Here is a 21,654-nt window from a genome sequence, read left to right as displayed (position 1 = left end):
ATTTGTTGATAATAATCGTAATAATCGTCTCTATGTAATGAGAGACATTACGTAGAGAGTTACAGAACAGGCTTCTTCTTCTTCTTCTTAATTTGTGGCACCTAATCTTCCACGGGTCAATTGACGACCAAGAACTAGACGAAGTACAGAAGAGTTGGGGATACTTCGCACAGAGCAATGGTAAGCTGAAAATGCCTTGTAATAATTTAACCACACAGATCGAAATCACGCTAATGTTTTGATCGAGCTCGTAGATTCCTTCGTAATAGCTTTTCAGGACCTCGTAACCAAATAATATTATAGAAAAGTTTTTCTTTGTCATATTCAAGTATAATTCGGGGACGGGCATCTGGGGGTTGATCATGTATCTTTATCTCAAAGAGATAAAAATTACAAAAGTGAGGAAATTCATTAGAATAGAGTATCTATGAATAGTATTTATAGAAGTATTTCATGTCAAAATCTGGTAAATCTGTTCACTTTTGTAATTTTCACCTTATTTTAAGATACATGATCGATTTCCAAGGGTGATTTTTACATCCCAGTGTCGAGAAAACGAAGTTTATATTACAATAATTTTTTTTATTGATTGAGAATTCATACGCTTTTTTTGTTAAGAAAGGGAGGAGTGGACTTTGCATAAGTTCCCCTGTTTTGTGGTGACAGGACAGGGGTGAGATTTAGGGTTTCGATGGAGAAAGAAACAGCGGAACAGAACTGAAATGGAATTACTTTGATTGGTTAGCCTCCCACCATATCTCTTTTCAATTATACTGTTCCGTTCCCCTATTTCTCTCTCCTTCGGGATGCATCCTTATACTCACTAATCTCTCCCCCACCCTTCGGTGGTCTTTCTCAGGCATATGGGGGGTTTCGCCATGGCAACTGACATTTCTATTATTCCCGGGAAAGATCGATAGCGGCTCCAGGCAGCTGGCTCGCGCTTAGACCCTTTTGCGCACACCGCCGTGACTCTCCTACTTGTCAGGGCTTCGTGGCGGCACATAGGCGTACAACAGCAAAGCGTACGGTCGTTCTACTTGCCGCTGACAGCAGAGTATAGGCTCTACGCTTCAGCGACGTATTCAGGACTAGTTGCTTCGGCAGGTAAGTTTAACAACTTACTCTTTAACAACATACTCTTACCGGATTCCATGGCTACCGCCCTGCTGCAGTTTTCACCCTTTGTTGCATAATGTCCCATATATCGTATCGTTGCAGGATAAATCTTGAAAAAAGAAACATTTTTTATTGTATTTAAACATAATCGCGATATCTCCAACCGTTGAGAAGAAACAACTGAAAAATTAAATGGTGATGACGGTGTCGTAATAATAACGGAGTTTTATATACGAAACGAGAAATATTACTTTTATTAAGCTTTAGAATGAGTCACTCCAGAAACATACGGTTTTTAGCCTATTTTGTGGCTCTTGAAATTTGAATCAAATTGTATTCCAAACGATGCTATAATGGGACAAAAAAATATAAAATTTTTTATTTTTTTTTTATATTTGACTTTTTTGTTAAAAAGTAACAAAAGTTTTTTTAATACTGGATCCGGATTTTATATTTGGTAAAACTCCACAATTAGGGTCTATACGAGAAATCAATTGAGAGAAGGTAAATTTTATGTATTCTTGCCCCCTGAATCCAAAACTGTTGACAAATTTGAGAGTCGCTTGTATTTTTTAAGATATCGTCATGAAAATGAGACAAATCATCTTCCAGTTATATATATGTTCTTAAGATATAGATAGTACATATGTAGGCGGGAAAGGGGCCATCTCTTTCCCGCAGGCAATGGTGAGTGGGGGTAGATCTCAGTTCGCGTAAAAAGTTGAAAACCTGAAACGTATAATGATAGACCTTGTTTCGCCCTATAAGCAGAGATGGGATAGGGCAAAAATGGACCTCACTTTGCGTAAATGATTTTCTGGATAGCATTATATTTTCCACGCAAAGCTAGGTCCACTTTGCCCCATCCCATCTCTACTTACAGGGCGAAATGAGGTCTATCATTATACGGTTCGGGTTTTCAACTCTCTAAACAAAATGAGGTTCACCCCTACCCATCCCTGCTTGCGGGAGAGAGGCGGTAGCCCAAAAACAAAAGTGAGGAAATTCATTAGAGTATCTATGATTTCATGTCGAAATCTAGTAAATCTGTTCACTTTTGTAATTTTCACTTTTTTTCAAGATGCGTGATCGATTCCCAAGGGTGATTTTTTACACCCCAGTGTCGAAAAAAACGAAGTTTATGTTACATATAATATTTTTTTTATTGATTGAGAATCCATACCCTTTTTTTGTTAAAGAAGAGGGAGGGTGGAAAACCTTGCATGAATTCCCTTATCCCGTGGTAACAGGGGTATGTGAGATTTAGGGTGTGTCCCGTCGATGGAGAAAGAAACAGCGGAACGGAATTGAAACAGAATTACTCTGATTGGCTAGCCTCCCACCACATCTCTTTTTCATTACTGTTCCATTCCGCTGTTTCTCTCTTCATCGGGGTGCATCCCTATACTCACTAATCCCCCCCTCCACCCTCGGTGATTGTTCTCAGGCATATGGGGAAACGCCATGGCAACTGAAATTCCCATTACTCCCGGGAAAGATCGATAGCGGGGCTCTAGGTAGACTCGCGCCCAGACCCTTCTGCGCACACCGTCGCGACTCTCCTACTTGTCAGGGCTTCATGGCGGCACGTAGACGTACAACGGCAATACGCACGGCTGTTCCAGTACTTCCAGTCGCCGCTGGCAGCAGAATATAGGCTCTACGCTTCAGCGCCATTTTCAGGACTATATAGTTGCTTCGGCAGGTGAGTTATTACTCCTTACTGGATTCCATGACCACCGCTCTGCTGTCTTAACTTTTTGTTGCATAGTATGTGTTCCATATATCGTATCGTTGAATAGATCTTGAAAAAAGAAATATTTTTTATTTGAATATAATCGTGATATGTCTTCAACCGTTGAGAGCAAACAACTGGAAAATTGAATGGTGGTGGTGTCGTAATAATAACGGAGTTTCAGATCCGAAATGAGAAATATTACTTTTATTAAGGTGTATAAAGAGTGACCCCAAAAATATACGTTTTTAAGTTTATTTTGTGATCATTGAAATTCGAATCAAATTGCATGCCAAACGCTGCTATGATGGGATCCATAAAAAAATATGTATATTTTTAATTTTTATTTATATTAGACTTTTTTGTTAAACAGTAATAAAAGTTTCTTCGATATTGGATCCGATTTTATATTTTTACATTTTTACTGGAGGTCGATTATGTATCTCGAAACAAAGTAAAAATTAAAAAAGTGAATAGATTTAAAAGGGAACACCACCTCTGAGATCTAAAAATGATACCTAACTTTGGCAATTTATTTCAGGGAAATAATTTATTCAATCAAAAACCTATTATAAGAGCTTTATTATTATGAATCTTAAAATGTAAAAAAAATATTAAAATTTTTTTTATTTTATAAAATGGCGGTGTCTTGGCCACATCGGTGCCGAGCCTCTGCTTTAAATAGATGCTCTTGCGATGAATTCTGCCACACGGTTTGACCTGAGACAAAATACAAAAGATTTTTATTAACTGCACGCCAAAAACTAGAGAAGTACATAGGATTTTTTAAAAATATTGAGTTTTGCAAAAATGGTAAACATTTGAAAAAAGTCATTTTTTCTCTAAAATTTTTTGTGTAAAAATATGTTAATTGCAAAAAAAGTTTTTAAGGTATCGCAAAAATCCTACATATTTTTCTAGTTTTTGGCATGTAGCTAATGAAAATCTTTTGTATTTTGTCTCAGGTCAAACCGTGTGGGTATTGCAGCGACATACGAGTCAGTTGCTCATTCGTGCAGGCGCGCATGGTCGTTCATAGTTGCATAGGCTTTGGCGCATTATATGTGAGTGATTATAATGTGCCGAAGCCAATGTAGCTGTGAATGACCATGCGCGCCTGCACGAATGGGCAACCCGTCATGCTGACCTGCATGTCGGTGCAACAACCGGTACACCGCGGGAGTATTTAGATGCGGTCAAGGCATCGCACCATTTTGTAAAATAACAATTTTTTTACGCGCCGATTATTTGTCAGATTGTTGCTTTATCGCTTTAAAACTGGTTGAAGTTTGGAACGTTCCTGGAGCGATTTTTTAAAACCGATTTGTTCCATTTCCCCTTTCGCACAGAGTTAGTTCTAAGCGTCAGACAAACAACAAAAAATAGTAGGAGCGAATACACGCGTCGGAAAGCACCATTACACACGATAAACTACCCTTCAGACCACTGAAAAAATTCTTGCATCTCTAAAACCGATTTGTTCCACTTCCCCTTTCGCACAGAGTTAGTTCTAAGCGTCAGACAAACAACAAAAAATAGTAGGAGCGAATACACGCGTCGGAAGGCACCCTTACACACGATAAACTACCCTTCAGACCACTAAAAAAATTCTTGCGTCTCTAAAACCGATTTGTTCCACTTCCCCTTTCGCACAGAGTTAGTTCTAAGCGTCAGACAAACAACAAAAAATAGTAGGAGCGAATACACGCGTCGGAAGGCACCCTTACACACGATAAACTACCCTTCAGACCACTAAAAAAATTCTTGCGTCTCTAAAACCGATTTGTTCCACTTCCCCTTTCGCACAGAGTTAGTTCTAAGCGTCAGACAAACAACAAAAAATAGTAGGAGCGAATACACGCGTCGGAAGGCACCCTTACACACGATAAACTACCCTTCAGACCACTAAAAAAATATAAATATTAAATATAAATATATATATATATATATATATATATATATATATATATATATATATATATATATATTATATATATATATATATATATATATATATATATTTAAAATATAAATATTCAAGAATTACCGGCAACTTGCTCGAAGGCAGGTTTCTTGAGTATAAGGGTGTCTTCCGCAAAGTGTATCGGCTCGATCTCTTATGTAATTTGTGTGTGGCACTTAGAAGTTGCTCTGTGCCAAAGGAGAAATGGAACAAATCATTTTCGACGTAGCCAGAATATTTAAAGTGGTCCGGGGGTAGGTTTTTTGAGCAGAAGGGTGTCTTCCGCAGAGTGTATCGGTTCGGTCTTTTATGTACTTTGTGTGTGGCACTTAGAAGTTGCTCTGTGTCAAAGGAGAAATGGAACAAATCATTTTCGACGTAGCCAGAATATTTAAAGTGATCCGGGGGGAGGTCTCTTGAGTATAAGGGTGTCTTCCGCAAAGTGTATCGGTTCGGTCTCTTATGTAATTTGTGTGTGGCACTTAGAAGTTGTTCTGTGCCAAAGGAGAAATGGAACAAATCATTTTCGGCGTAGCCAGAATATTTAAAGTGTTCCGGGGGTAGGTTTTTTGAGCAGAGGGTGTCTTCCGCAGAGTGTATCGGTTCGGTCTTTTATGTACTTTGTGTGTGGCACTTAAAAGTTGCTCTGTGTCAGAGGAGAAATGGAACAAATCATTTTCGGCGTAGCCAGAATATTTAAAGTGATCCGGGGGGAGGTCTCTTGAGCATAAGGGTGTCTTCCGCAGAGTGTATCGGTTCGGTCTTTTATGTACTTTGTGTGTGGCACGTAGAAGTTGCTCTGTGCCAAAGGAGAAATGGAACAAATCATTTTCGACGTAGCCAGAATATTTAAAGTGGTCCGGGGGTAAGTTTTTTGAGCATAAGGGTGTCTTCCGCAGGGTGTATCGGTTCAGTCTCTTATGTACTTTGTGTGTGGCACTTAGAAGTTGCTCTGTGCCAAAGGAGAAATGGAACAAATCATTTTCGACGTAGCCAGAATATTTAAAGTGATCCGGGGGGAGGTCTCTTGAGCATAAGGGTGTCTTCCGCAGAGTGTATCGGTTCGGTCTTTTATGTACTTTGTATGTGGCACTTAGAAGTTGCTCTGTGCCAAAGGAGAAATGGAACAAATCATTTTCGGCGTAGCCAGAATATTTAAAGTGATCCGGGGGGAGGTCTCTTGAGTATAAGGGTGTCTTCCGCAAAGTGTATCGGTTCGGTCTTTTATGTAATTTGTGTGTGGCACTTAGAAGTTGCTCTGTGCCAAAGGAGAAATGAAAAAATCATTTTCGACGTAGCCAGAATATTTAAAGTGGTCCGGGGGTAAGTTTTTTGAGCATAAGGGTGTCTTCCGCAGGGTGTATCGGTTCAGTATCTTATGTACTTTGTGTGTGGCACTTAGAAGTTGCTCTGTGCCAAAGGAGAAATGAAAAAATCATTTTCGACGTAGCCAGAATATTTAAAGTGGTCCGGGGGTAAGTTTTTTGAGCATAAGGGTGTCTTCCGCAGGGTGTATCGGTTCAGTATCTTATGTACTTTGTGTGTGGCACTTAGAAGTTGCTCTGTGCCAAAGGAGAAATGGAACAAATCATTTTCGACGTAGCCAGAATATTTAAAGTGGTCCGGGGGTAAGTTTTTTGAGCATAAGGGTGTCTTCCGCAGGGTGTATCGGTTCGGTCTCTTATGTACTTTGTGTGTGGCACTTAGAAGTTGCTCTGTGCCAAAGGAGAAATGGAACAAATCATTTTCGACGTAACCAGAATATTTAAAGTAGTCTGGGGGTAAGTTTTTTTAGCATAAGGGTGTCTTCCGCAAAGTGTATCGGTTCGGTCTCTTATGTACTTTGTGTGTGGCACTTAGAAGTTGCTCTGTGCCAAAGGAGAAATGGAACAAATCATTTTCGGCGTAGCCAGAATATTTAAAGTGGTCCGGAGGTAGGTTTTTTTAGTATAAGGGTGTCTTTCGCAAGGTGTATCGGTTCGGTCTCTTATGTAATTTGTGTGTGGCATTTAGAAGTTGCTCTGTGCCAAAGGAGAAATGGAACAAATCGGTTTTAGAGACGCAAGAATTTTTTTAGTCGTCTGAAGGGTAGTTTATCGTGTGTAAGGGTGCCTTCCGACGCGTGTATTTGCTCCTACTATTTTTTGTTGTTTGTCTGACCCTTAGAACTAACTCTGTGCGAAAGGGGAAGTGGAACAAATCGGTTTTAGAGATGCAAGAATTTTTTCAGTGGTCTGAAGGGTAGTTTATCGTGTGTAAGGGTGCTTTCCGACGCGTGTATTCGCTCCTACTATTTTTTGTTGTTTGTCTGACGCTTAGAACTAACTCTGTGCGAAAGGGGAAATTGGAACAAATCGGTTTTAAAAAAAAGCTCCAGGAACGTTCCAAACTTCAACCAGCTCAATTTTTTCCTTATTAATTTAAATTGATAATCGATTTAATTTTGATGCTAATAGGCATTCTATTTAAATATTGAATATTATAATGATATTAAATATTAAAAATTACTCTAGATGACCATTTATGTAAACAAAAAAAATCAAACGCCCGTTCCCGCGTCAATGTGTGTGTGGTTAATCATGTTTATATTCTACTTTCGGTTAGACTTCAACGTCCGATTATTGCGCTTTTCGAGAAGGACTCGACACCTATAAGTAATTGTTTTGCGCGCAACAGCTGTGATCACGTGTTTTATTTGTAATATAGCTCCTAGACATGTTTGCGTCTGTTTCAGTGGCGATAAGTTCATCACTGTCGGCGACAGAAAGAAGGTCGCCAGAAGATATGACAATGGGATACATCATCGAATACCTCTTGAAAAAGCAACTCACTGTGGTGGAGCAGCATGAGTCCACTCGCACTTGGAGTGATAAAGTTCCCGAACAAAGATACCCTTCAAACAGGTAATTTTAATACGTTATTTGCTCTTTATAAAATTCATTTTGAGCAGGAAAATTTTATTATTTTTTGTTGTGACAGAGTCTATGTTTTAACTAAGCATTTCTTACATAGTGGAATTTGATTTTGCGATGAATCTCTAGTTAGGTGGTGCTGAAATGCGTTACGCAGCTAATAATTGTGTTGCTCAATGTTAACAAAATTTTTTTTTACCTTATTATTAGCACAGTAAAATTAGAACTTCTGCGTTTCAGTCATTAGATTAAGAAATTTTTAGTTTAATGTCCAAATATCCATATCGTGATTTAGATACTCTATACACAGAAATAAATAGTTACTATTGTATAATGCAAGATAAATATAATCAATATTAATGTCCGTGATGTATTCTGGTGACGTATAATATAGTACCGATAAATAGTATGATGATAAATAGTAAAATAATAATAGGATTATTTGAAGCCCACGATGAATTTCACGCCACGGCGGTATAGCGGGCGGAAAGTAACCAGTTTCTTCCTTAAGGAAGAAAATTGATACCTTCCGCCCGCTCTATGCTGGGTGGAAAGTATCCCTAGGGAGGAAAGTAAACCCCTGGCGTGAAATTTGCCACTCGCCCCTCTCTAGGCATGGAAGTCGAACTTTCCGTAAAAGTGTTGTAAAAAATATCGTGTGCACCTCGGGTCGAAAGCTTTTTCAGACTCGACAAATCACATGAGTCTGAAAAACCCTGCTTTCTCTCCTTGGTGCACAATATACTATTGAAATACGTGAAATCATATTTTGTAGACATAGAGGAGGCTGGAGTAAGATGGCACACTTTTTGTATTTTATTTTATTGTACTTTTCTAAAAGTATACAAACTAAAGTATAATAATGGCAATAATGATGACAGTCTTGAGATGTCATGCGTTGTTTATATAAGGAAACTTATATAAGGAACTTATAGGAGTGGATTTCATCGTGGGATGTGTCAGGTTCTCGGTTCTAAAGTTTTGGATTGGTCGGATTTTTCCTACACATATGATGTAGATTATACACTGTTGGAAAATTTGTGTTAAATATAACATAAATCACATGTCCCAAATGGTCCACTCAAATTTTTGTGTTAATTTAACATAATATGGATGTGTTAAATGGTAACACCGATATTATATGTTAAAATATTTCAACAGAAAGGAAATGTAATTTTGATTGTAATTTGTGGTTAATTATGTGTACAATTAACATAACTTTTATGTTGAAGTTAAGATTGTAAGATAAAATCAACACTCTTTTTCTGTAAATTTTTATTCCCACTTCTGTTATAGAGTAAAATCAACATCCTATTTCTGTTTTAACACATTTAATAAATACGTTCAAATCGTTTTACTTTAACATATTTTTTAAATTATTTTAATAATTTTACATTTTAAATTTGTTAAGTTTAATTAACATAGCAGGCATATGTTAAATCTACACATGTATGTGTTGATTATTTTACACAAAGTTTTTAACAAGGACCTTTTTTAACAAAACTACAAAAATTTTCCAACAGTGTAGTTTTGTGATTATTCATTGGTGAGCTCGACGTGGAAATAGCACCGCCTATCGTATGATTTTGGTTTTCCGCTTATTAAGGCAAGTTAAACGTAAAATCGTCGTCGTTTTTTTACGCAGATTCCGATTTTACGGTTGCCTATAGCGAGTTTGACGTTGAGTCTTTACCATCCTGTTTTTAAAAGAGCGAGCTATTGTTCCTTCCAGTGACTTATCGCGTTTATTTTTATTAGCTGCTAATAAACGTGGATTTTCAGCTCGAGTCGGAATCCCACGTTTCCAAGATAACAGAGGTGTCTACACAATTCGGCACAAATAGAAATTTTCCGTTCCTCTGTGTTTATTAACAGATATTACAGAAAATTTGACCTTACACCACGCGTCATGGACTCCGTTGTATTAATGGGACAATATTATCCAGATAATATTTCTGTTGCCAATCTGGACCGATTTATTATCAAGGATTTTCTTTGGCGTACGGCGGTGCCGAACTTATTGTGTCGCAGATCTGACAAATAGATGAACTTTGTCCTGTTTAATTTGTCTGTTTGAATTTTGCTTTCTGGAAAGTTTCTCATGACTTCTCACGATTTTTCACATTTATATGAACTAAACAATCGAAAAACCAGACATGCCAGTATCATAGTACGATGGATAATCGTTTGTCCACGGTTTATTTTTGTTTCTTATCTGAAAGATAATTTTGTTAGGTTTCCGCGAAAAAAGAAATCAGAGTTCACAGGACGTAACAATAGAATACAGATAGAATACTAATAGAAATTAATATGCTTAATATGAACATTATACGAGTAAAATATAGATATTAACCCGGGAAAAAAATTATATATAATCATATATAATTATATATAAATGATCATATATAATTATATATAATTATATCTCAAAATTGGCACGATATAATTTTATCTGATTATACGTATATAAAAATATATAATTCTACAAATTTTTATATAATTTTATATAATTATATATAACTTTATATTAAGGTTTACTTTCAAAGGATTATATATTAAATAAAATAAATAAAATTATATATAATTTTATATAATCATATATAATGAGTAAATAAAAAGTAAAATAATTTATTTCATATATTATAACTTGGCACTGCTTGACGTGAGACAGTGCCGTGTCTCTTGATACCGTTTTTATATCACTATTCGTCAAATTTTAAATACGAGAAACGAATCCTATTGAATGCCATTTATTGGATATAATCCGAATTTAAAGTTTACATATGATTATATATAATCATATATAATCTACATGGATTCTTATATAATTTGCATGCGTACATTATTATTATTTCTATATTTTTGACAGATAAAATTATATAGATATAATTATATATAATTAAGGACCTAAGATTTATGCTTCGCGCATAATCGCATAATTTATAAAAACCTATTGAAACGAACTCTTTTCACTATTCTGTGTTGGGACACCAGTAGAACCCGATTATTTATGCGCACAATAACGCATAATTGAGACCTTTTGCAGCATAATGTCATTTTCCCACATAATTTCGCATAATGTTGCCAAAAAATCATATTTTCATCATAATGTATCATAATTTCACGAGTTTAATCACCTTTATCAAGTTAGCCCCCTCTCCATTGCAAGAAAAATCCGCATCTATTAAAAAATTTAGTACTATTTATGTGCTAATTTATTGCTCTAGTCCGGATTTTGTTGCTCAAGCCGTTTAGCAGGAAACGGCGATCGAAATGGGGGGGCCAGCTTGTTGTCAAGCTAGCCCCCCCCCCCCATATTAAAAAACACATATAGAGTACGCTTAAATCCAAAAAACAAATACACCAAAATTTGTTGTTTTTTTGTTGCTCCAAGATAGTGTGAAAATATTTTTGAAATATAATGTTTTTTAGAAAATACGTATATCCGAATACTTAACAGACAGCACTATACTGGTATCTTAAACAACGTTATATTTCCAAAATGTTTTTACGCTATCTTAAAGCAACAAAATAGCAACAAATTCTGGTATAAAGGTTTTTTTGATTTAAGCACTCTATATATTTTTTTTCGCATGAGGGGGGGCAGCTTGACACAGATTCTAGCCCCACCACATGCTAAAAAACACATATAGAGTGCACAAATCCAAAAAAACAATACACCAAAATTAGTTGCTTTTTTGTTGCTTTAAGATAGCGTAAACAAATTTTCGAAATATAAGGTTCTGTAAAAACAATGCCACTAATAAATACTGCATCTTCGACCGTTATCTACGACTTCAATGGTTAAAAATTAAGTAAAAGAATTTGTTGCTCGGCGCTTTTTAGTCTTAAAATATTCTATGGGCCGTGCCCTATCAGCATATGCAACGTATGATTTTGTTGCTCGCCCCTAACTGCAATAAATAAACAAATTATTTATCTCCGCGTCGACCGTGATCTATATACGACTTCTATGGCTAAAAACTAAGTAAAGGAATTTGTTGCTCGGGTTTTACAGTTTTTACAGTTTTTACAGTTTTTAGATAACGATCGACGAGAAAATAAATAATTTGTTATTTGCAGTTAGGAGCGAGCAACAAAATCGTAAGTTGCATATTCTGGTAGGGCACGGTTCATAAAATATTTAAATAACAACAAGACCCGAGCAACAAATTCTTTTACTTAGTTTTTAGCCATAGAAGTCGTAGATCACGGTCGACGCGGAGATAAATAATTTGTTTATTTGCAGTTAGGGACGAACAACAAAATCATATGTTGCTATTCTGGTAGGACACGGTCTATAGAATATTTAAATAACAAAAAGACTCGGATTAGAGCAAAAAGATCCGGACTAGAGCAACAAATTAGTACATAAATAGCACTAAATTTTTTAATAGGTGCGGATTTTTTTGCGATGGAGAGGGGGTTATCTTGATAGAGGTAGTTTAATCACAGTTAATCGATATACATTATTCAAATTTGAATCTAGTGAATTCTGGTCAACACTTCTGTACCTTTATTTTTCTAGTTAACCCTTATAGAAATTTAATACTGTAAGTGATTTTTTGGCTAGTGATTAATCATTTAAAGCACTATTAAAAGCACTATTAACAGTGCTTTTAATAGTGCTTTTAAGTGATTAATTACTAGCCAAAAAATCACTTACAGTATTAAATTTCTATAAGGGAAGTTACTAGGTATTGCTTGTGTTGTATCTCAAGATATACTTTTAGTTTATTTTATGTTCTTTATTCTTCATTAATTAAATTTTATAACAATTATAACTCAAGTTAGAAAACTGTTCCTTGCATATTTCATACTTAAATTTAATTTCTTTTTATTTAATAAACTGCCTCTATAGATGGATCTGTATTTTGATTTCTTATTTCCCTCGACCCTCAGTGTACTCATTAAACTCCATCTCTACTGCTAGACAGTGGTTTGTTTCAAAGCAATAATGGTATTTAAAGTACATACTAAGAAACAAGATCATACAAGCCAAAATTCAGCTCATTTTAGACCGCATAATTTTTCATAATTTCAATAAAATTTCAAGCATAATCAGGCATTTTTAAATAATGCATAAATCTTAGGTTTTTATATATAATTATATAAATTTATATATTTTAGGATTTACTTATTTAGAAAAATTCTAATTCATTTCTATAAAAATATATTAATACTAGATTTTTCACCCGCGCTTCGCGCGGGCTCAAAATCTATTCCCCTCTCCCCAACTCACTCATTAATTAGGAGCACCAATAGAACCCCATAAAACCCAATTTTCAATCCCATAGTAGCCATCTCCATAAAATTAGTAATCTTTTGGTACCAATTTCATCAAAATCATCAACAAAAGATTAGAAAAATTTTGGCACCGGTTTCAAGAAAATCGATCCATTAATAAAAAATTAAACTAATCTTCTAAAAATTTAAAAAATTTTGGAACTGGTTTCAAAAAAATCGGTCAATTAATACTTATTATTTCTCAAAATTTTAATAATTTCTAAACCAGTTTCTAAAAATTGGTAACAAAAAATTATCCATAAAAATTAAAAAAATTATCCATAAAAAAATTCAGCTTGATATCTTAAAGTTTGCGGAAATTGAAGCAATCACGTATATATATATTTTAATAGAAATTGTAAACCACTTTACTATTAGCAATTTTTCTAATTCTATTACATTTTTTAGTTTTTTCTACCCTTATTTGTAATATAAGTACCTGACGTCTGTATGTCTGTCTGTCTGACGCGAACTACTTGTTATTTTCCGAGAAATTGGAAAAATTTCGTAACCGGTTTCCAAAAACCGGTCTTAATCGCTCGCGACAGTCACGAATTGAAAAGTAACTGGTTAATTCCCTCAAAATTTAAAAAATTTTGGATATCGGCTTCCAAAAAGGTCGGTAACAAAAAATTATACACTTTATAGCACTCCCCGGAAAATTCTACCCCTGTTTCATAAACTCTTTGAAATTCGGTCAATTATTTCCCGAAAAATTAGAAAAACCGGATTCCAGAAAATCGGTAACAAATCCTACATACAACATATTTCATTTAAAACTAATCGACCTATGAACGATTTAATTCCCGAAAATTATAAAAAAAAGATTTTTTTTGGCTTTTGCAGCTTCCTCCATTTCATAATTTAGTGCTGTTCTTAGCAATAGATCATCCTGACCGTCTTCTAATATACATTTTTAAAAAAATCACGTAAATTTTTTTAAACAAAAATTGGAAACGTTTCAAGAAAATCAGTACATTAATGAAAAATTAAACTCGCGGTTTAAAAAAAAAATCAGCATATACAACTCTTTGAGATTCGGTCAATTATTTCCAGAAAAATTGAAAAAATTTTGGAACCGGTTTCCAAAAAGATCGGTAACAAAAAATTATACATTTTATGGCAATTCCCGGGAAATTCTATCCCTACTTCATATACAATTCTTTACGATTTGGTCAATTAATTCCCGAAAAGTTGAAAAAATTTCGTAACCGGTTTCCAAAAAGATTGCTAACGAAAACGTGTACACTTTATGGCACTCTCTGGGACATATTCTACCCTTACTTCATATACACGTCTTTGAGATTTGGGAAGACGTACAGACAGACAGACAGACGTGACTTATATATATATATAGATATATAATTATATATTTATATACTATTATATATAAATATATATAAATATATATAAATATATATACTTATATATAATTATATAAAATTTTATATAATTTTATATAATTTTATATAAGAATCTAGATATAATTATATTAAATTATATAAAAGAATACATATTTATATATAATTATACATAATTTTATATGTTTATCTACAGTAATATATAATTTTTTTTCCTGGGAAGTTTAAAGGATAAAACTGATTATTTCTATATCTTTGACAGATAAAATTATATATAATTATTAGGGTGTGTCATTTTGGAGCAACTTTTTTTTCATTTCACGAATAGCATATATACTTACAGGAAGGTAAAATAAGATACCTGTTAAAATTTTAGCCCTTAATATTAATATTAACAGGTCGCTCATCGCGATTTTTTATTTTTTATTTAGTAAAATAGAAAAAATTTTATAACTATCTAACAAACAGTAATACAGCATTGAGCCACATAGATTTTCTGTAGTAAATTTACCGCTCTACAAAAAAGATCTCTTATCATTTTTTCATGAATTTAACCGTTCAAAAGATATTCAAAGTCAAAGTTTGATAAATTTTATAAAACTTGTTTTTGCTTTTTATGAATGTTGTATCAACTATCGTCATATCAACTATCAAAAATTATGAAATAATCAATACATATTTTTGTAGAAAATTTAACGATCTACAAAAAAGGTCTCTTATGTTTTTTTCATAAATATAACCATTTAAACGATATTAAGGTTTAAAGTTCAAAGTATAAACCTTAATAGTTTATTTTGATGTTTTAAACGAACTTTCCACGGTCAGGTAATTGCAAACATTCTTTGATGTCCTCGTGTCAAGTTCATTCCTCTCTCAGTTGATGATGATTCTTCGCGCAGATCAGACATGTTATACCAATGCCTTATAATTATTGCTTGTCATTGTTTCCGTCATCTCTGAACACTTATGTAAGTCTCGCGCAGTTTTAACTTTAATTTATTTTATTGAGTCGATATGATATCGATCATCTTATCTAAATACATTTATTCAGTTGCCACTAAGTTGGTTCAGAAACGTATGGTGCCTTTTGAAATTGTAGACTTACATGGGTCTCCACGGGACAATAATAATAAAAACGGAAATTTAACTGGAGCATGATTGACTTGTGAAGAAAGCGTTCTATAATGTTTAAGTTTTTTGACTTTGTGATTGCGGTACTTCTCCATGTTTGATTGATTGCGATTTGACCCTGATATATGTTAGTTTATTAATTATTTGCTTAATTGACAATTTTGATGAAGTCCGAGTATGGTACGAAACGTCAATTTAATAAATTTTGATACAAGTTAAAAAAATTTTTTGTAACATTGATTAATGCTTGTATACCGGTCCTACTCCTCATTATAGCCTTTGCTTCAAACAAGCGGAAAATAATATTTTTATTTTTAATATATATTTATATATAATAATATATAAATATATATAAATATATATACTTATATATAATTATATAAAATTATATAAAATTTTATATAATTTTATATAAGAATCTAAATATAATTATATTAAATTATATAAAAGAATACATATTTATATATAATTATACATAATTTTATATGTTTATATATAGTTATATATAATTTTTTTCCCGGTAATTTAAATAAATGGCGAAGGAATGGACTCAATTCAAACATATTATTGCACTTGTAAAAATGGAGCTTGCACTGTTGGGTGCTTTACATAACTCCTGGCGCATGCAAGCTGGGGAGCTAAAATTATTTTTTTTGGGAACACACTTATTAAAACCTACACACTGATGTGCATATCATAGGTCATAAGTGGACGCCACATAGCTCAAATCTGGACACAGTTTTTACATAATTTATAGCATGTCAAGTACAAAAGTCTCTATATTTATTAATCGAATATTGTATATATTAATTGAAACTTAAAATATAGTAGTGTTAAGTTAATAACAGGTTTTGTATTCTTGTTAACATATATCTACATTTCTTTTTGTTTCAGATTTAAATCCATTTATTGTCATCTGTTTCTACATGTTCCTTATTACCAGCACAGATGATGAAGATAGCACGACGAATGTGTAAATGAAGACAATTCGAGAACACTGACCTCTTGTTGTTAGGGAAAATAGAGCAGAAAATGTAAGATCTTATAAAGAGAACGAAGCAAAATTTATTCTAAATTGCGGAGAAAACGGAAGATCAACGTACGGTAAGAAGCATAATTGCGTTAATAACAAGATATTGTAAAAAAATTATTATTTATTTTTACACATAATAAGGTGTAAAAATGAAGGAAATTAGTAGCGAATTCCGTTGGCTACATTATTGCGCATTTAGGCACATAATTCATTGCATGTCATTATATATTGACACATGTAATGCGTACACGAACTGCGAGGTGTTCATCAAAAGAACGTACAATAAGAGTGAAATAAAATACATTTAACCCTAACTCGCCACATTCCGGTCCTGTGGACTGCTAAACGTTTTTTCGGTTTACTAGTTTTCACATTTTTTTTAAACAGGTGTACTTTAAACTTAAATTATTTTCTGGATCAAATATTATCATAAACATTTTATTTAGACTCTGTATTTCTAATTCTTACATTAAAAGCTTAAAAATAATAATTATAATGAAAATGACAATGCGATAAAGTCGGGCGGTCTCACGGACCGGAGTGTGGCGAATTAAAATAAGTGTGGCTAACTAAGGTAACTTAAAACGTTTTGCTTGATCATAAAATTCCACGTGATGACTCATTGAAATCTACACGGAACGTTAGTATCTTATTTTTGTCTAAATATCTATACTATAAAACATTATGTATGGTCACAGAATACTGAAACAATTTCTTCATGTTATAAGTAATTTTCTGTCAAATGTTTCGTGAGATTATTCAATCTTGCGTGAAAGAACGACAAACAGTTGGTACAGCCTTAAAACAATTAAAATAATACACATAACAAGCATTTTCCCGGTTGGCTCTTGTCTTCTGTAAAGCTGGATATACACTTAACGAACGAACAGCGAACGCGAACGTTCGGACATTCACGTTTGTGTTCCTAGGTTGTTTGTTCTTTTTTTTAGTTGCATCAGAATTCGACCAGATTTGGTGTTTTCTGCATGTAACAATTTGATATTTTTGATTATATCTGTTGAATAATGACAACGAACGTTTGCGTTCGCTGTTCGTTCGGTGTTCGTTCGCTAAGTGTATAACCCAGTTTACCAAAGGCATTCGCTAGTGATAAGTGATAAAAGGAATATAAACACTAAATTTAAAAAAATACTTTTTGGTTTCAAATTAAAGATCAGTCCTACAGTCAGCCCAAAATGGATGAAATTCTTTGGAGTGCTACGTCTTTTTTTCTTTCGCGCGCGAGGCGCAAGACAGAGATCAAAAGGGAGAACGGGGATATTTTTAAGGATAACGGGTCTCTCGAGCTGATCCCTCGTACTATTCGACATTCGACAGCCGCTAAACGAATGATTGGGCGCTAGACTCGTGATACTCGCGTCCACTAATTTCCAAAATTTGCGAAATCTAGACCGAAAGTAAAACCGCGATAGTTGATTTAGGGACCAGCCATTGCAGCTCGATCTAACGATAGACGGGCAGGGCAAGAATTCTGCGAAATGACGATCAAGTAACACAAATGGTCTGAATTTCATTAACAAGTCAATTTCAGTGACAAGTTTTATTGGAAACATGAAATAGAAATGAACAGGACATAGAAAAAAAAACGTGCAATAGAAGTAAACATGATACGATTGTCGAATTTTATTACCGGCGGGTTGCTGGACTTTTGCTGCCGACGATTGTCGGATTTTAGTAACTGACTCGTTTATTCAATTAAATCGGGAGATGAAGGTTTAGCATCTTCGTCCATAAGGGTTACGTGGATCTGCATCCAATCTTCCCATTTTTTTATCAAGAGCTTTATCAGCTCAATGATCCTATAAGGGATCATCTTGTTGTTGAGCCTATGGGATATTGGCGGATTAATCGCGTCAGGTGAGTCTAAGATGACTCACCTCGTCGCGGAGCGAAATTCAAAATGCATAAGCTAGATAGTAGTAGTAGTAATGGTTATTCTGCCCTTTACGGGGTACAGAATCAGACTACGAATATGTAATAGCAATGATTTTGCTGCAACAGCAGAATTATAGTTCTTCCTCCTATGATTTTAAAATTTTTTCCAAGAATGATGAGAGCAATGACGGGCAATTTAAAAAATCCCTATCAAGTAAAACGTCATATTCCATCGAGGTATCTGATACCGTTAAAAATTTAATTTTTTGACGCGCACCTTTAACCTCTACCACACCGTAAAAAATGCCATCGGTTTTAAGCGGTGAGCTGTTAATCACGTATCACGTATGCCGTCAGAAATATTCAAACAGTTGTTCAAATGATTGAATATTCAAATGATTGAAATTTCTGATTCCGACGGTTGTTAGATTTCGTTTCCGGCGGGTTGCCGTACTTTTGCTGTCGACGATTGTCGGACTTTTTGCTGCCGACGATTGTCCAACTTTGTTATCGGTGAGTTGCCGGATTTTGCTGCCGATGGTTGTTGGCATAGGTTTTGTTACCTGCGGGTTGTCGGACTTTTGCTGCCGACGATCTTTGAACTTTGTTGTCAATAGGTTGTCGGACTTTGTTACCGGCGGGTTGCCGGACTTTTGCTGCCGACGATCTTTGAACTTTGTTGTCAACGGGTTGTCGGACTTTGTTACCGGCGGGTTGCCGGACTATTGCTGCTGACAGTTGTCAGATTTCGTTTCTGGCGGGTTGCCGGACTGTGGCTGCTAACGGTTGTCAGATTTCGTTTTCAGCGGGTTGCCGTACTTTTGCTGTCGATGATTGTCGGACTTTTTGCTGCCGACGATTGTCGAACTTTATTACCGGCGAGTTGCCAGATTTTTGCTGCCGACGGTTGTTGGCATAGGTTTCGTTACCGGCGGGTTGCCGGACCTTTGCTACCGACAGTTGTCTGATTTCGTTTTCGGCGGTTGCCGTACTTTTGCTGCCGACGATTGTCGGATTTTAGTAACTAATCCTACGGGATCATCTTGTTTTTGAGCCTATGGACTGGATATTGGCGGATTAATCGCGTCAGGTGAGTCTAAGATGACTCACCTCGTCGCGGAGCGAAATTCAAAATGCATAAGCTAGATAGTAGTAGTAGTAATGGTTATTCTGCCCTTTACGGGGTACAGAAACAGACTACGAATATGTAATAGCAACGATTTTGCTGCAACAGCAGAATTATAGTTCTTCCTCCTATGATTTTAAAATTTTTTCCAAGAATGATGAGAGCAATGACGGGCAATTTAAAAAATCCCTATCAAGTAAAACGTCATATTCCATCGAGGTATCTGATACCGTTAAAAATTTAATTTTTTGACGCGCACCTTTAACCTCTACCACACCGTAAAAAATGCCATCGGTTTTAAGCGGTGAGCTGTTAATCACGTATCACGTATGCCGTCAGAAATATTCAAACAGTTGTTCAAATGATTGAATATTCAAATGATTGAAATTTCTGATTCCGACGGTTGTTAGATTTCGTTTCCGGCGGGTTGCCGTACTTTTGCTGTCGACGATTGTCGGACTTTTTGCTGCCGACGATTGTCCAACTTTGTTACCGGTGAGTTGCCGGATTTTGCTGCCGATGGTTGTTGGCATAGGTTTTGTTACCTGCGGGTTGTCGGATTTTTGCTGCCGACGATCTTTGAACTTTGTTGTCAATGGGTTGTCGGACTTTGTTACCGGCGGGTTGCCGTACTTTTGCTGTCGACGATTGTCGGATTTTAGTAACTAATCCTACGGGATCATCTTGTTTTTGAGCCTATGGACTGGATATTGGCGGATTAATCGCGTCAGGTGAGTTTAAGATGACTCACCTCGTCGCGGAGCGAAATTCAAAATGCATAAGCTAGATAGTAGTAGTAGTAATGGTTATTCTGCCCTTTACGGGGTACAGAATCAGACTACGAATATGTAATAGCAACGATTTTGCTGCAACAGCAGAATTATAGTTCTTCCTCCAAGTTTATGATTTTAAAATTTTTTCCAAGAATGATGAGCAATTAACAATGGGCAATTTAAAAAATTTCTATCAAGTAAAGCATTATGTTCCATGGCGGTATTTGGTAGACGGTATAAAATCTGATTTTTTGACGCGCGCTTGTAACCTCTACTACGTCGTAAAAAATGCCACCGGTTTTAAGCGGTGAGCTGTTAATCACGTATCACGTATGCCGTCAGAAATATTCAAACAGTTGTTCAAATGATTGAATATTCAAATAATTGAAATTTCTGATTCCGACGGTTGTTAGATTTCGTTTCCGGCGGGTTGCCGTACTTTTGCTGTCGACGATTGTCGGACTTTTTGCTGCCGACGATTGTCCAACTTTGTTACCGGTGAGTTGCCGGATTTTGCTGCCGATGGTTGTTGGCATAGGTTTTGTTACCTGCGGGTTGTCGGACTTTTGCTGCCGACGATCTTTGAACTTTGTTGTCAATAGGTTGTCGGACTTTGTTACCGGCGGGTTGCCGGACTTTTGCTGCCGACGATCTTTGAACTTTGTTGTCAACGGGTTGTCGGACTTTGTTACCGGCGGGTTGCCGGACTATTGCTGCTGACAGTTGTCAGATTTCGTTTCTGGCGGGTTGCCGGACTGTGGCTGCTAACGGTTGTCAGATTTCGTTTTCAGCGGGTTGCCGTACTTTGCTGTCGATGATTGTCGACTTTTGCTGCCGCGATTGTCGAACTTTATTACCGGCAGTTGCAGATTTTTGCTGCGAGGTTGTTGGCATGGTTCGACGGCGGTGCCGGACCTTTGCTACCGACAGTTGTCAGATTTCGTTTTCGGCGGTTGCCGTACTTTGCTGCCGACGATTGTCGGATTTTAGTAACTAATCCTACGGGATCATCTTGTTTTTGAGCCTATGGACTGGATATTGGCGGATTAATCGCGTCAGGTGAGTCTAAGATGACTCACCTCGTCGCGGAGCGAAATTCAAAAGCATAAGCTAGATAGTAGTAGTAGTAATGGTTATTCTGCCCTTTACGGGGTACAGAAACAGACTACGAATATGTAATAGCAACGATTTTGCTGCAACAGCAGAATTATAGTTCTTCCTCCTATGATTTTAAAATTTTTTCCAAGAATGATGAGAGCAATGACGGGCAATTAAAAAATCCCTATCAAGTAAAACGTCATATTCCATCGAGGTATCTG

At 35.5% G+C, this 21,654-nt stretch overlaps 1 long non-coding RNA gene across 1 annotated transcript; it reads left to right on the top strand.

Annotated features, from left to right (window-relative positions):
• Window positions 1-937: 937 nt before the first annotated feature.
• On the top strand, window positions 938-18,585 carry LOC139822958 (uncharacterized). Its single transcript, XR_011734653.1, has 4 exons — window positions 938-1,107; window positions 2,567-2,824; window positions 7,552-7,720; window positions 16,402-18,585. It is a non-coding gene; the product is annotated as an uncharacterized lncRNA (long non-coding RNA).
• The last annotated feature ends 3,069 nt before the right edge of the window (window positions 18,586-21,654 follow it).

The sequence above is a fragment of the Temnothorax longispinosus genome, chromosome 12 (genome assembly GCF_030848805.1).
Source record: "Temnothorax longispinosus isolate EJ_2023e chromosome 12, Tlon_JGU_v1, whole genome shotgun sequence".
Classification (NCBI taxonomy): Eukaryota; Metazoa; Arthropoda; class Insecta; order Hymenoptera; family Formicidae; genus Temnothorax; species Temnothorax longispinosus.
The sequence above is the reverse complement of the archived record's forward strand: the minus strand, read 5'-3'. Positions and strand labels throughout refer to the sequence as shown.